Below are 15,142 nucleotides of genomic sequence, written 5' to 3' on the forward strand. Positions count from 1 at the left end.
TAGCCAAGACACCTTAGCCAAGACACATTAGCCAAGACACATTAGCCAAGACATCTTAGCCAAGACACCTTAGCCAAGACACTTTAGCCGAGACACATTAGCCAAGACACCTTAGCCAAGACACCTTAGCCAAGACACCTTAGCCAAGACACCTTAGCCAAGACACATTAGCCAAGACACCTTAGCCAAGACACATTAGCCAAGACACATTAGCCAAGACACCTTAGCCAAGACACATTAGCCAAGACACCTTAGCCAAGACACATTAGCCAAGACACCTTAGCCAAGACACCTTAGCCAAGACACCTTAGCCGAGACACCTTAGCCAAGACACTTTAGCCAAGACACATTAGCCAAGACACCTTAGCCGAGACACCTTAGCCAAGACACCTTAGACAAGACACCTTAGCCAAGACACCTTAGCCAAGACACTTTAGCCAAGACACATTAGCCAAGACACCTTAGCCAAGACACCTTAGCCAAGACACTTTAGCCAAGACACATTAGCCAAGACACATTAGCCGTGACACCTTAGCCAAGACACCTTAGCCAAGACACCTTAGCCAAGACACCTTAGCCAAGACACCTTAGCCGAGACACCTTAGCCGAGACACATTAGCCAAGACACCTTAGCCAAGACACCTTAGCCAAGACACCTTAGCCAAGACACTTTAGCCGAGACACATTAGCCAAGACACCTTAGCCAAGACACATTAGCCAAGACACCTTAGCCAAGACACCTTAGCCGAGACACATTAGCCAAGACACCTTAGCCAAGACACCTTAGCCAAGCATCTTAGCCAAGACACCTTAGCCTTAGCCGAGACACATTAGCCAAGACACCTTAGCCAAGACACTTTAGCCAAGACACCTTAGCTAAGACACCTTAGCCAAGACACATTAGCCGAGACACCTTAGCCAAGACACATTAGCCAAGACACCTTAGCCAAGACACCTTAGCCAAGACACCTTAGCCAAGACACCTTAGCCAAGACACCTTAGCCAAGACACCTTAGCCGAGACACATTAGCCAAGACACCTTAGCCAAGACACATTAGCCAAGACACCTTAGCCAAGACACCTTAGCCAAGACACCTTAGCCAAGACACCTTAGCCAAGACACCTTAGCCAAGACACATTAGCCAAGACACATTAGCCAAGACACCTTAGCCGAGACACATTAGCCAAGACACCTTAGCCAAGACACCTTAGCCAAGACACCTTAGCCAAGACACCTTAGCCAAGACACTTTAGCCGAGACACATTAGCCAAGACACCTTAGCCAAGACACTTTAGCCAAGACACATTACCCAAGACACCTTAGCCAAGACACATTAGCCAAGACACCTTAGCCGAGACACATTAGCCAAGACACCTTAGCCAAGACACCTTAGCCAAGACACCTTAGCCAAGACACATAAGCCAAGACACCTTAGCCAAAACACATTAGCCAAGACACCTTAGCTAAGACACCTTAGCCAAGACACATTAGCCAAGACACCTTAGCCAAGACACATTAGCCAAGACACCTTAGCCAAGAGACCTTAGCCAAGACACTTTAGCCAAGACACATTAGCCGAGACACATTAGCCGAGACACCTTAGCCAAGACACCTTAGCCAAGACACCTTAGCCGAGACACATTAGCCAAGACACCTTAGCCAAGACACCTTAGCCGAGACACATTAGCCAAGACACCTAAGCCAAGACACTTTAGCCAAGACACATTAGCCAAGACACCTTAGCCAAGACACCTTAGCCAAGACACATTAGCCAAGACACCTTAGCCAAGACACCTTAGCCGAGACACATCAGCCAAGACACCTTAGCCAAGACACATTAGCCAAGACACCTTAGCCAAGACACATTAGCCAAGACACCTTAGCCAAGACACCTTAGCCAAGACACCTTAGCCAAGACACCTTAGCCAAGACACCTTAGCCAAGACACATTAGCCAAGACACCTTAGCCAAGACACCTTAGCCAAGACACCTTAGCCAAGACACTTTAGCCGAGACACATTAGCCAAGACACCTTAGCCAAGACACCTTAGCCAAGACACCTTAGCCAAGACACCTTAGCCAAGACACCTTAGCCAAGACACCTTAGCCGAGACACATTAGCCGAGACACATTAGCCAAGACACCTTAGCCAAGACACCTTAGCCAAGACACCTTAGCCGAGACACCTTAGCCAAGACACCTTAGCCAAGACACCTTAGCCAAGACACCTTAGCCAAGACACCTTAGCCAAGACACATTAGCCAAGACACCTTAGCCAAGACACCTTAGCCAAGACACATTAGCCAAGACACATTAGCCAAGACACCTTAGCCAAGACACATTAGCCAAGACACCTTAGCCAAGACACATTAGCCAAGACACCTTAGCCAAGACACCTTAGCCAAGACACCTTAGCCGAGACACCTTAGCCAAGACACTTTAGCCAAGACACATTAGCCAAGACACCTTAGCCGAGACACCTTAGCCAAGACACCTTAGACAAGACACCTTAGCCAAGACACCTTAGCCAAGACACTTTAGCCAAGACACCTTAGCCAAGACACATTAGCCAAGACACCTTAGCCAAGACACCTTAGCCAAGACACATTAGCCAAGACACCTTAGCCAAGACACCTTAGCCAAGACACCTTAGCCAAGACACCTTAGCCAAGACACTTTAGCCAAGACACCTTAGCCAAGACACTTTAGCCGAGACACATTAGCCAAGACACCTTAGCCAAGACACCTTAGCCAAGACACATTAGACAAGACACCTTAGCCAAGACACATTAGCCAAGACACCTTAGCCAAGACACCTTAGCCAAGACACCTTAGCCAAGCATCTTAGCCAAGACACCTTAGCCTTAGCCGAGACACATTAGCCAAGACACCTTAGCCAAGACACTTTAGCCAAGACACATTAGCCAAGACACCTTAGCCGAGACACCTTAGCCGAGACACATTAGCCAAGACACCTTAGCCAAGACACCTTAGCCAAGACACCTTAGCCAAGACACTTTAGCCGAGACACATTAGCCAAGACACCTTAGCCAAGACACATTAGCCAAGACACCTTAGCCAAGACACCTTAGCCGAGACACATTAGCCAAGACACCTTAGCCAAGACACCTTAGCCAAGACACCTTAGCCAAGACACCTTAGCCAAGACACATTAGCCAAGACACATTAGCCAAGACACCTTTGCCAAGACACCTTAGCCAAGACACCTTAGCCAAGACACATTAGCCAAGACACCTTAGCCAAAACACATTAGCCAAGACACCTTAGCTAAGACACCTTAGCCAAGACACATTAGCCAAGACACCTTAGCCAAGACACATTAGCCAAGACACCTTAGCCAAGACACCTTAGCCAAGACACTTTAGCCAAGACACATTAGCCGAGACACATTAGCGAAGACACCTTAGCCAAGACACATTAGCCAAGACACCTTAGCCAAGACACCTTAGCCAAGACACATTAGCCAAGACACTTTAGCCAAGACACATTAGCCAAGAAACATAAGCCGAGACACATTAGCCAAGACACATTAGCCAAGACACCTTAGCCAAGACACATTAGCCAAGACACCTTAGCCAAGACACCTTAGCCAAGACACTTTAGCCAAGACACATTAGCCAAGACACATTAGCCGTGACACCTTAGCCAAGACACCTTAGCCAAGACACCTTAGCCAAGACACCTTAGCCAAGACACCTTAGCCAAGACACCTTAGCCAAGACACTTTAGCCAAGACACCTTAGCCAAGACACTTTAGCCGAGACACATTAGCCAAGACACCTTAGCCAAGACACCTTAGCCAAGACACATTAGCCGAGACACATTAGCCAAGACACATTAGCCAAGACACCTTAGCCAAGACACCTTAGCCGAGACACATTAGCCAAGACACCTTAGCCAAGACACCTTAGCCAAGACACATTAGCCAAGACACCTTAGCCAAGACACCTTAGCCGAGACACATTAGCCAAGACACCTTAGCCAAGACACCTTAGCCAAGACACCTTAGCCAAGACACATAAGCCAAGACACCTTAGCCAAGACACATTAGCCAAGACACATTAGCCAAGACACCTTAGCCAAGACACCTTAGCCAAGACACCTTAGCCAAGACACCTTAGCCAAGACACCTTAGCCAAGACACATTAGCCAAGACACCTTAGCCAAAACACATTAGCCAAGACACCTTAGCTAAGACACCTTAGCCAAGACACATTAGCCGAGACACCTTAGCCAAGACACCTTAGCCAAGACACCTTAGCCGAGACACATTAGCCAAGACACCTTAGCCAAGACACCTTAGCCGAGACACATTAGCCAAGACACCTTAGCCAAGACACATTAGCCAAGACACCTTAGCCAAGACACCTTAGCCAAGACACCTTAGCCAAGACACCTTAGCCAAAACACATTAGCCAAGACACCTTAGCTAAGACACCTTAGCCAAGACACATTAGCCGAGACACCTTAGCCAAGACACATTAGCCAAGACACCTTAGCCAAGACACCTTAGCCAAGACACCTTAGCCAAGACACATTAGCCAAGACACCTTAGCCAAAACACATTAGCCAAGACACATTAGCCAAGACACTTTAGCCAAGACACATTAGCCAAGACACCTTAGCCAAGACACCTTAGCCAAGACACATTAGCCAAGACACCTTAGCCAAGACACCTTAGCCGAGACACATCAGCCAAGACACCTTAGCCAAGACACATTAGCCAAGACACCTTAGCCAAGACACATTAGCCAAGACACCTTAGCCAAGACACCTTAGCCAAGACACCTTAGCCAAGACACCTTAGCCAAGACACCTTAGCCAAGACACCTTAGCCAAGACACATTAGCCAAGACACCTTAGCCGAGACACATTAGCCAAGACACTTTAGCCAAGACACCTTAGCCGAGACACATTAGCCAAGACACCTTAGCCAAGACACCTTAGCCAAGACACCTTAGCCAAGACACCTTAGCCAAGACACCTTAGCCAAGACACCTTAGCCAAGACACTTTAGCCGAGACACATTAGCCAAGACACCTTAGCCAAGACACCTTAGCCAAGACACCTTAGCCAAGACACCTTAGCCAAGACACCTTAGCCGAGACACATTAGCCGAGACACATTAGCCAAGACACCTTAGCCAAGACACCTTAGCCAAGACACCTTAGCCAAGACACTTTAGCCGAGACACATTAGCCAAGACACCTTAGCCAAGACACCTTAGCCAAGACACATTAGCCAAGACACCTTAGCCGAGGCAGTGTAAAACCTACATGTGCTCGAGAGTGTTATATGTTGCTAGTACGTACCAAGTAGACTAAGTACACAGCACTGCCCCTCCCATGAAGTAATACCGCGAGGTGATTCCGTGGGAGGGTGCAGAGGGTTCAAGGAGAGTTTTTTACTGGGTAAAAATCCCATGTCCCCCACTGTGGGTGTCTTTCGAAGATTTTATACTCCTTGTAAAAAAAAAAAAAAAAAACCTTAGCCGAGACACATTAGCCAAGACACCTTAGCCGAGACACCTTAGCCAAGACACCTTAGCCAAGACACATTAGCCAAGACACCTTAGCCGAGACACATTAGCCAAGACACCTTAGCCAAGACACCTTAGCCAAGACACATTAGCCGAGACACATTAGCCAAGACACCTTAGCCAAGACACCTTAGCCAAGACACATTAGCCAAGACACCTTAGCCAAGACACCTTAGCCAAGACACTTTAGCCGAGACACCTTAGCCAAGACACCTTAGCCAAGACACCTTAGCCAAGACACATTAGCCAAGACACATTAGCCAAGACACCTTAGCCAAGACACCTTAACCAAGACACTTTAGCCGAGACACCTTAGCCAAGACACCTTAGCCAAGACACCTTAGCCAAGACACCTTAGCCGAGACACATTAGCCAAGACACCTTAGCCAAGACACCTTAGCCAAGACACCTTAGCCAAGACACCTTAGCCAAGACACCTTAGCCAAGACACATTAGCCAAGACACCTAAGCCGAGACACATTAGAAAAGACACCTTAGCCAAGACACCTTAGCCAAGACACCTTAGCCAAGACACCTTAGCCAAGACACATTAGCCAAGACACCTTAGCCAAGACACATTAGCCAAGACACCTTAGCCGAGACACATTAGCCAAGACACCTTAGCCAAGACACCTTAGCCAAGACACCTTAGCCAAGACACATTAGCCAAGACACCTTAGCCAAGACACATTAGCCAAGACACCTTAGCCAAGACACCTTAGCCGAGACACATTAGCCAAGACACCTTAGCCAAGACACATTAGCCAAGACACCTTAGCCAAGACACCTTAGCCAAGACACATTAGCCAAGACACCTTAGCCAAGACACCTTAGCCAAGACACCTTAGCCAAGACACATTAGCCAAGACACCTTAGCCAAGACACCTTAGCCAAGACACCTTAGCCAAGACACCTTAGCCAAGACACCTTAGCCAAGACACCTTAGCCAAGACACCTTAGCCAAGACACATTAGCCAAGACACCTTAGCCGAGACACATTAGCCAAGACACATTAGCCAAGACACCTTAGCCGAGACACATTAGCCAAGACACATTAGCCAAGACACCTTAGCCGAGACACATTAGCCAAGACACTTTAGCCAAGACACCTTAGCCAAGACACCTTAGCCAAGACACCTTAGCCAAGACACCTTAGCCAAGACACATTAGCCAAGACACCTTAGCCAAGACACCTTAGCCAAGACACCTTAGCCAAGACACATTAGCCAAGACACCTTAGCCAAGACACCTTAGCCAAGACACCTTAGCCAAGACACCTTAGCCAAGACACCTTAGCCAAGACACCTTAGCCAAGACACCTTAGCCAAGACACCTTAGCCAAGACACATAAGCCAAGACACATTAGCCAAGACACATTAGCCAAGACACATTAGCCAAGACACTTTAGCCAAGACACCTTAGCCAAGACACCTTAGCCAAGACACCTTAGCCAAGACACATTAGCCAAGACACATTAGCCAAGACACCTTAGCCAAGACACATTAGCCAAGACACTTTAGCCAAGACACATTAGCCAAGACACATTAGCCAAGACACCTTAGCCAAGACACCTTAGCCAAGACACCTTAGCCAAGACACCTTAGCCAAGACACCTTAGCCAAGACACATTAGCCAAGACACCTTAGCCAAGACACCTTAGCCAAGACACCTTAGCCAAGACACCTTAGCCAAGACACCTTAGCCAAGACACCTTAGCCAAGACACCTTAGCCAAGACACATTAGCCAAGACACCTTAGCCGAGACACATTAGCCAAGACACATTAGCCAAGACACCTTAGCCAAGACACCTTGGCCAAGACACCTTAGCCAAGACACCTTAGCCAAGACACATTAGCCGAGACACCTTAGCCAAGACACATTAGCCGAGACACATTAGCCAAGACACCTTAGCCAAGACACATTAGCCGAGACACATTAGCCGAGACACATTAGCCAAGACACCTTAGCCAAGACACCTTAGCCAAGACACCTTAGCCAAGACACCTTAGCCAAGACACCTTAGCCAAGACACCTTAGCCAAGACACCTTAGCCAAGACACCTTAGCCAAGACATCTTAGCCAAGACACATTAGCCAAGACACATTAGCCAAGACACATTAGCCAAGACACATTAGCCAAGACACCTTAGCCAAGACACATTAGCCAAGACACATTAGCCAAGACACTTTAGCCAAGACACCTTAGCCAAGACACTTTGGCCAAGACACCTTAGCCAAGACACATTAGCCGAGACACCTTAGCCAAGACACATTAGCCGAGACACATTAGCCAAGACACCTTAGCCAAGACACATTAGCCGAGACACATTAGCCAAGACACATTAGCCAAGACACATTAGCCAAGACACATTAGCCAAGACACATTAGCCAAGACACCTTAGCCAAGACACCTTAGCCAAGACACCTTAGCCAAGACACCTTAGCCAAGACACATTAGCCAAGACACATTAGCCGAGACACATTAGCCAAGACACCTTAGCCAAGACACCTTAGCCAAGACACCTTAGCCAAGACACCTTAGCCAAGACACCTTAGCTAAGACACATTAGCCGAGACACATTAGCCAAGACACATTAGCCAAGACACCTTAGCCAAGACACCTTAGCCAAGACACCTTAGCCAAGACACATTAGCCAAGACACCTTAGCCAAGACACCTTAGCCAAGACACCTTAGCCAAGACACATTAGCCAAGACACCTTAGCCGAGACACATTAGCCAAGACACCTTAGCGAAGACACTTTAGCCGAGACACTTAAGCCAAGACACCTTAGCCGAGACACCTTAGCCAAGACACATTAGCCAAGACACCTTAGCCAAGACACCTTAGCCAAGACACCTTAGCCAAGACACATTAGCCAAGACACCTTAGCCAAGACACCTTAGCCAAGACACCTTAGCCAAGACACCTTAGCCAAGACACCTTAGCCAAGACACATTAGCCAAGACACATTAGCCGAGACACCTTAGCCAAGACACCTTAGCCAAGACACCTTAGCCAAGACACATTAGCCAAGACACTTTAGCCAAGACACCTTAGCCGAGACACCTTAGCCGAGACACATTAGCCAAGACACCTTAGCCAAGACACCTTAACCAAGACACCTTAGCCAAGACACCTTAGCCAAGACACCTTAGCCAAGACACATTAGCCAAGACACCTTAGCCAAGACACCTTAGCTAAGACACATTAGCCGAGACACATTAGCCAAGACACATTAGCCAAGACACCTTAGCCAAGACACCTTAGCCAAGACACCTTAGCCAAGACACCTTAGCCAAGACACCTTAGCCAAGACACATTAGCCAAGACACCTTAGCCGAGACACATTAGCCAAGACACCTTAGCCAAGACACCTAAGCCAAGACACCTTAGCCAAGACACCTTAGCCAAGACACCTTAGCCAAGACACATTAGCCAAGACACATTAGCCGAGACACCTTAGCCAAGACACCTTAGCCAAGACACCTTAGCCAAGACACATTAGCCAAGACACATTAGCCAAGACACCTTAGCCGAGACACATTAGCCAAGACACCTTAGCCAAGACACATTAGCCAAGACACCTTATCCAAGACACCTTAGCTAAGACACATTAGCCGAGACACATTAGCCAAGACACATTAGCCAAGACACCTTAGCCAAGACACCTTAGCCAAGACACCTTAGCCAAGACACCTTAGCCAAGACACTTTAGCCAAGACACATTAGCCAAGACACCTTAGCCAAGACACATTAGCCAAGACACATTAGCCAAGACACCTTAGAGAAGACACATTAGCCAAGACACATTAGCCAAGACACCTTAGCCAAGACACCTTAGCCAAGACACCTTAGCCAAGACACCTTAGCCAAGACACATTAGCCAAGACACCTTAGCCGAGACACATTAGCCAAGACACCTAAGCGAAGACACTTTAGACGAGACACTTAAGCCAAGACACCTTAGCCGAGACACCTTAGCCAAGACACATTAGCCAAGACACCTTAGCCAAGACACCTTAGCCAAGACACCTTAGCCAAGACACATTAGCCAAGACACCTTAGCCAAGACACCTTAGCCAAGACACCTTAGCCAAGACACCTTAGCCAAGACACCTTAGCCAAGACACCTTAGCCGAGACACATTAGCCAAGACACCTTAGCGAAGACACTTTAGCCGAGACACTTAAGCCAAGATACCTTAGCCGAGACACCTTAGCCAAGACACATTAGCCAAGACACCTTAGCCAAGACACCTTAGCCAAGACACCTTAGCCAAAACACATTAGCCAAGACACCTTAGCCAAGACACCTTAGCCAAGACACCTTAGCCAAGACACCTTAGCCAAGACACCTTAGCCAAGACACCTTAGCCAAGACACCTTAGCCAAGACACCTTAGCCAAGACACATTAGCCAAGACACCTTAGCCGAGACACATTAGCCAAGACACATTAGCCAAGACACCTTAGCCAAGACACCTTAGCCAAGACACCTTAGCCAAGACACATTAGCCGAGACACATTAGCCAAGACACCTTAGCCAAGACACCTTAGCCAAGACACATTAGCCAAGACACATTAGCCGAGACACATTAGCCAAGACACATTAGCCAAGACACATTAGCCAAGACACCTTAGCCAAGACACCTTAGCCAAGACACCTTAGCCAAGACACATTAGCCAAGACACCTTAGCCAAGACACCTTAGCCAAGACACCTTAGCCAAGACACCTTAGCCAAGACACATTAGCCAAGACACCTTAGCCAAGACACATTAGCCAAGACACCTTAGCCAAGACACCTTAGCCAAGACACCTTAGCCAAGACACCTTAGCCAAGACAAATTAGCCAAGACACCTTAGCCAAGACACATTAGCCAAGACACATTAGCCGAGACACCTTAGCCAAGACACCTTAGCCAAGACACCTTAGCCAAGACACATTAGCCAAGACACATTAGCCAAGACACCTTAGCCGAGACACATTAGCCAAGACACCTTAGCCAAGACACATTAGCCAAGACACTTTAGCCAAGACACATTAGCCAAGACACCTTAGCCAAGACACCTTAGCCAAGACACATTAGCCAAGACACATTAGCCAAGACACCTTAGCCAAGACACATTAGCCAAGACACCTTAGCCAAGACACATTAGCCAAGACACATTAGCCAAGACACCTTAGCCAAGACACCTTAGCCAAGACACCTTAGCCAAGACACCTTAGCCAAGACACCTTAGCCAAGACACCTTAGCCAAGACACCTTAGCCAAGACACATTAGCCAAGACACCTTAGCCGAGACACATTAGCCAAGACACCTTAGCGAAGACACTTTAGGAGAGACACTTAAGCCAAGACACCTTAGCCAAGACACTTTAGCCAAGACACCTTAGCCAAGACACATTAGCCAAGACACTTTAGCCAAGACACCTTAGCCAAGACACCTTAGCCAAGACACATTAGCCAAGACACTTTAGCCAAGACACCTTAGCCAAGACAGCTTAGCCAAGACACCTTAGCCAAGACACATTAGCCAAGACACATTAACTGAGACACATTAGCCAAGACACTTTAGCCAAGACACTTTAGCCAAGATACATTAGCCAAGACACCTTAGCCGAGACACATTAGCCAAGACACCTTAGCCAAGACACCTTAGCCAAGACACCTTAGCCAAGACACCTTAGCCAAGACACCTTAGCCAAGACACATTAGCCAAGACACCTTAGCCGAGACACATTAGCCAAGACACTTTAGCCAAGACACCTTAGCCGAGAAACATTAGCCAAGACACCTTAGCCAAGACACCTTAGCCAAGACACCTTAGCCAAGACACATTAGCCAAGACACCTTAGCCACGACACCTTAGCCAAGACACCTTAGCCAAGACACCTTAGCCAAGACACCTTAGCCAAGACACCTTAGCCAAGACACATTAGCCAAGACACCTTAACCGAGACACATTAGCCAAGACACATTAGCCAAGACACCTTAGCCAAGACACGTTAGCCAAGACACCTTAGAGAAGACACATTAGCCAAGACACATTAGCCAAGACACATTAGCCAAGACACCTTAGCCAAGACACCTTAGCCAAGACACATTAGCCGAGACACATTAGCCGAGACACATTAGCCCAGACACCTTAGCCGAGACACTTTAGCCAAGACACCTTAGCCAAGACACCTTAGCCAAGACACCTTAGCCAAGACACCTTAGCCAAGACACCTTAGCCAAGACACCTTAGCCAAGACACCTTAGCCAAGACACATTAGCCAAGACACATTAGCCGAGACACCTTAGCCAAGACACCTTAGCCAAGACACCTTAGCCAAGACACATTAGCCAAGACACCTTAGCCAAGACACATTAGCCAAGACACCTTAGCCAAGACACCTTAGCCAAGACACCTTAGCCAAGACACCTTAGCCAAGACACCTTAGCCAAGACACCTTAGCCAAGACACCTTAGCCAAGACACCTTAGCCAAGACACCTTAGCCAAGACACATTAGCCAAGACACCTTAGCCAAGACACCTTAGCCAAGACACCTTAGCCAAAACACCTTAGCCAAGACACCTTAGCCAAGACACCTTAGCCAAGACACCTTAGCCAAGACACCTTAGCCAAGACACCTTAGCCAAGACACATTAGCCGAGACACCTTAGCCAAGACACATTAGCCGAGAGACATTAGCCAAGACACCTTAGCCAAGACACATTAGCCGAGACACATTAGCCAAGACACCTTAGCCAAGACACCTTAGCCAAGACACCTTAGCCAAGACACCTTAGCCAAGACACCTTAGCCAAGACACCTTAGCCAAGACACATTAGCCGAGACACCTTAGCCAAGACACATTAGCCGAGACACATTAGCCAAGACACCTTAGCCAAGACACCTTAGCCAAGACACCTTAGCCAAGACACCTTAGCCAAGACACATTAGCCAAGACACCTTAGCCGAGACAAATTAGCCAAGACACCTTAGCCAAGACACCTTAGCCAAGACACATTAGCCAAGACACCTTAGCCGAGACACCTTAGCCAAGACACCTTAGCCAAGACACCTTAGCCAAGACACCTTAGCCAAGACACATTAGCCAAGACACCTTAGCCGAGACACATTAGCCAAGACACATTAGCCAAGACACCTTAGCCAAGACACCTTAGCCAAGACACCTTAGCCAAGACACCTTAGCCAAGACACCTTAGCCAAGACACCTTAGCCAAGACACCTTAGCCAAGACACCTTAGCCAAGACACCTTAGCCAAGACACCTTAGCCAAGACACCTTAGCCAAGACACCTTAGCCAAGACACATTAGCCGAGACACATTAGCCAAGACACCTTAGCCAAGACACATTAGCCGAGACACATTAGCCAAGACACCTTAGCCAAGACACCTTAGCCAAGACACCTTAGCCAAGACATCTTAGCCAAGACACCTTAGCCAAGACACATTAGCCAAGACACCTTAGCCGAGACACATTAGCCAAGACACCTTAGCAAAGACACCTTAGCCAAGACACCTTAGCCAAGACACCTTAGCCGAGACACATTAGCCAAGACACTTTAGCCAAGACACCTTAGCCAAGACACTTTGGCCGAGACACATTAGCCAAGACACCTTAGCCAAGACACCTTAGCCAAGACACCTTAGCCAAGACACCTTAGCCAAGACACCTTAGCCAAGACACCTTAGCCAAGACACCTTAGCCAAGACACATTAGCCAAGACACCTTAGCCGAGACAAATTAGCCAAGACACCTTAGCCAAGACACCTTAGCCAAGACACATTAGCCAAGACACCTTAGCCGAGACACCTTAGCCAAGACACCTTAGCCAAGACACTTTAGCCAAGACACCTTAGCCAAGACACCTTAGCCGAGACACATTAGCCAAGACACCTTAGCCGAGACACATTAGCCAAGACACATTAGCCAAGACACCTTAGCCAAGACACGTTAGCCAAGACACCTTAGCCAAGACACCTTAGCCAAGACACCTTAGCCAAGACACATTAGCCAAGACACATTAGCCAAGACACATTAGCCAAGACACATTAGCCAAGACACCTTAGCCAAGACACCTTATTCGAGACACATTAGCCAAGACACCTAAGCCAAGACACTTTAGCCAAGACACTTTAGCCAAGACACCTTAGCCAAGACACCTTAGCCAAGACACCTTAGCCAAGACACCTTAGCCAAGACACCTTAGCCAAGACACATTAGCCAAGACACCTTAGCCAAGACACCTTAGCCAAGACACCTTAGCCAAGACACCTTAGCCAAGACACCTTAGCCAAGACACCTTAGCCAAGACACCTTAGCCAAGACACCTTAGCCGAGACACCTTAGCCAAGACACCTTAGCCAAGACACATTAGCCAAGACACCTTAGCCAAGACACCTTAGCCAAGACACCTTAGCCAAGACACCTTAGCCAAGACACATTAGCCAAGACACCTTAGCCAAGACACCTTAGCCAAGACACATTAGCCAAGACACCTTAGCCAAGACACCTTAGCCGAGACACATTAGCCAAGACACCTTAGCCAAGACACATTAGCCAAGACACATTAGCCAAGACACATTAGCCAAGACACCTTAGCCAAGACACATTAGCCAAGACACCTTAGCCAAGACACATAAGCCAAGACACCTTAGCCGAGACACATTAGCCAAGACACCTTAGCCAAGACACCTAAGCCAAGACACTTTAGCCAAGACACATTAGCCGAGACACATTAGCCAAGACACCTTAGCCAAGACACATTAGCCAAGACACCTTAGCCAAGACACATAAGCCAAGACACCTTAGCCGAGACACATTAGCCAAGACACCTTAGCCAAGACACCTAAGCCAAGACACTTTAGCCAAGACACATTAGCCGAGACACATTAGCCAAGACACATTAGCCAAGACACATTAGCCAAGACACATTAGCCAAGACACATTAGCCAAGACACCTTAGCCGAGACACATTAGCCAAGACACATTAGCCAAGACACATTAGCCAAGACACCTTAGCCAAGACACATTAGCCAAGACACATTAGCCAAGACACATTAGCCAAGACACCTTAGCCAAGACACATTAGCCAAGACACATTAGCCAAGACACCTTAGCCGAGACACATTAGCCAAGACACCTTAGCCAAGACACATTAGCCAAGACACTTTAGCCAAGACACATTAGCCAAGACACCTTAGCCAAGACACCTTAGCCAAGACACATTAGCCAAGACACCTTAGCCAAGACACATTAGCCGAGACACATTAGCCAAGACACCTTAGCCAAGACACCTTAGCCAAGACACCTTAGCCAAGACACATTAGCCAAGACACCTTAGCCAAGACACCTTAGCCAAGACACCTTAGCCAAGACACCTTAGAAAAGACACCTTAGCCAAGACACATTAGCCAAGACACATTAGCCAAGACACATTAGCCAAGACACCTTAGCCAAGACACATTAGCCAAGACACCTTAGCCAAGACACATAAGCCAAGACACCTTAGCCGAGACACCTTAGCCAAGACACATTAGCCAAGACACCTAAGCCAAGACACTT

General features: G+C 47.8%; 1 long non-coding RNA gene across 1 annotated transcript in view; it reads right to left on the reverse strand.

Annotated features, from left to right (window-relative positions):
• Positions 1-1,096: 1,096 nt before the first annotated feature.
• LOC125774473 (uncharacterized) overlaps positions 1,097-15,142 on the reverse strand; it is a 79,322-nt gene continuing 65,276 nt past the window's right edge. Inside the window, exons 2-3 of the long non-coding RNA XR_007420938.1 lie at positions 14,945-15,126; positions 1,097-1,501 (exon numbers count right to left, since the gene is read on the reverse strand). This is a non-coding gene — a long non-coding RNA (uncharacterized LOC125774473). The remainder of the gene's footprint in view (positions 1,502-14,944; positions 15,127-15,142) is intronic.

The sequence above is a fragment of the Anopheles funestus genome, unplaced genomic scaffold (genome assembly GCF_943734845.2).
Source record: "Anopheles funestus unplaced genomic scaffold, idAnoFuneDA-416_04 scaffold_10_ctg1, whole genome shotgun sequence".
NCBI classification, from domain to species: Eukaryota; Metazoa; Arthropoda; class Insecta; order Diptera; family Culicidae; genus Anopheles; species Anopheles funestus.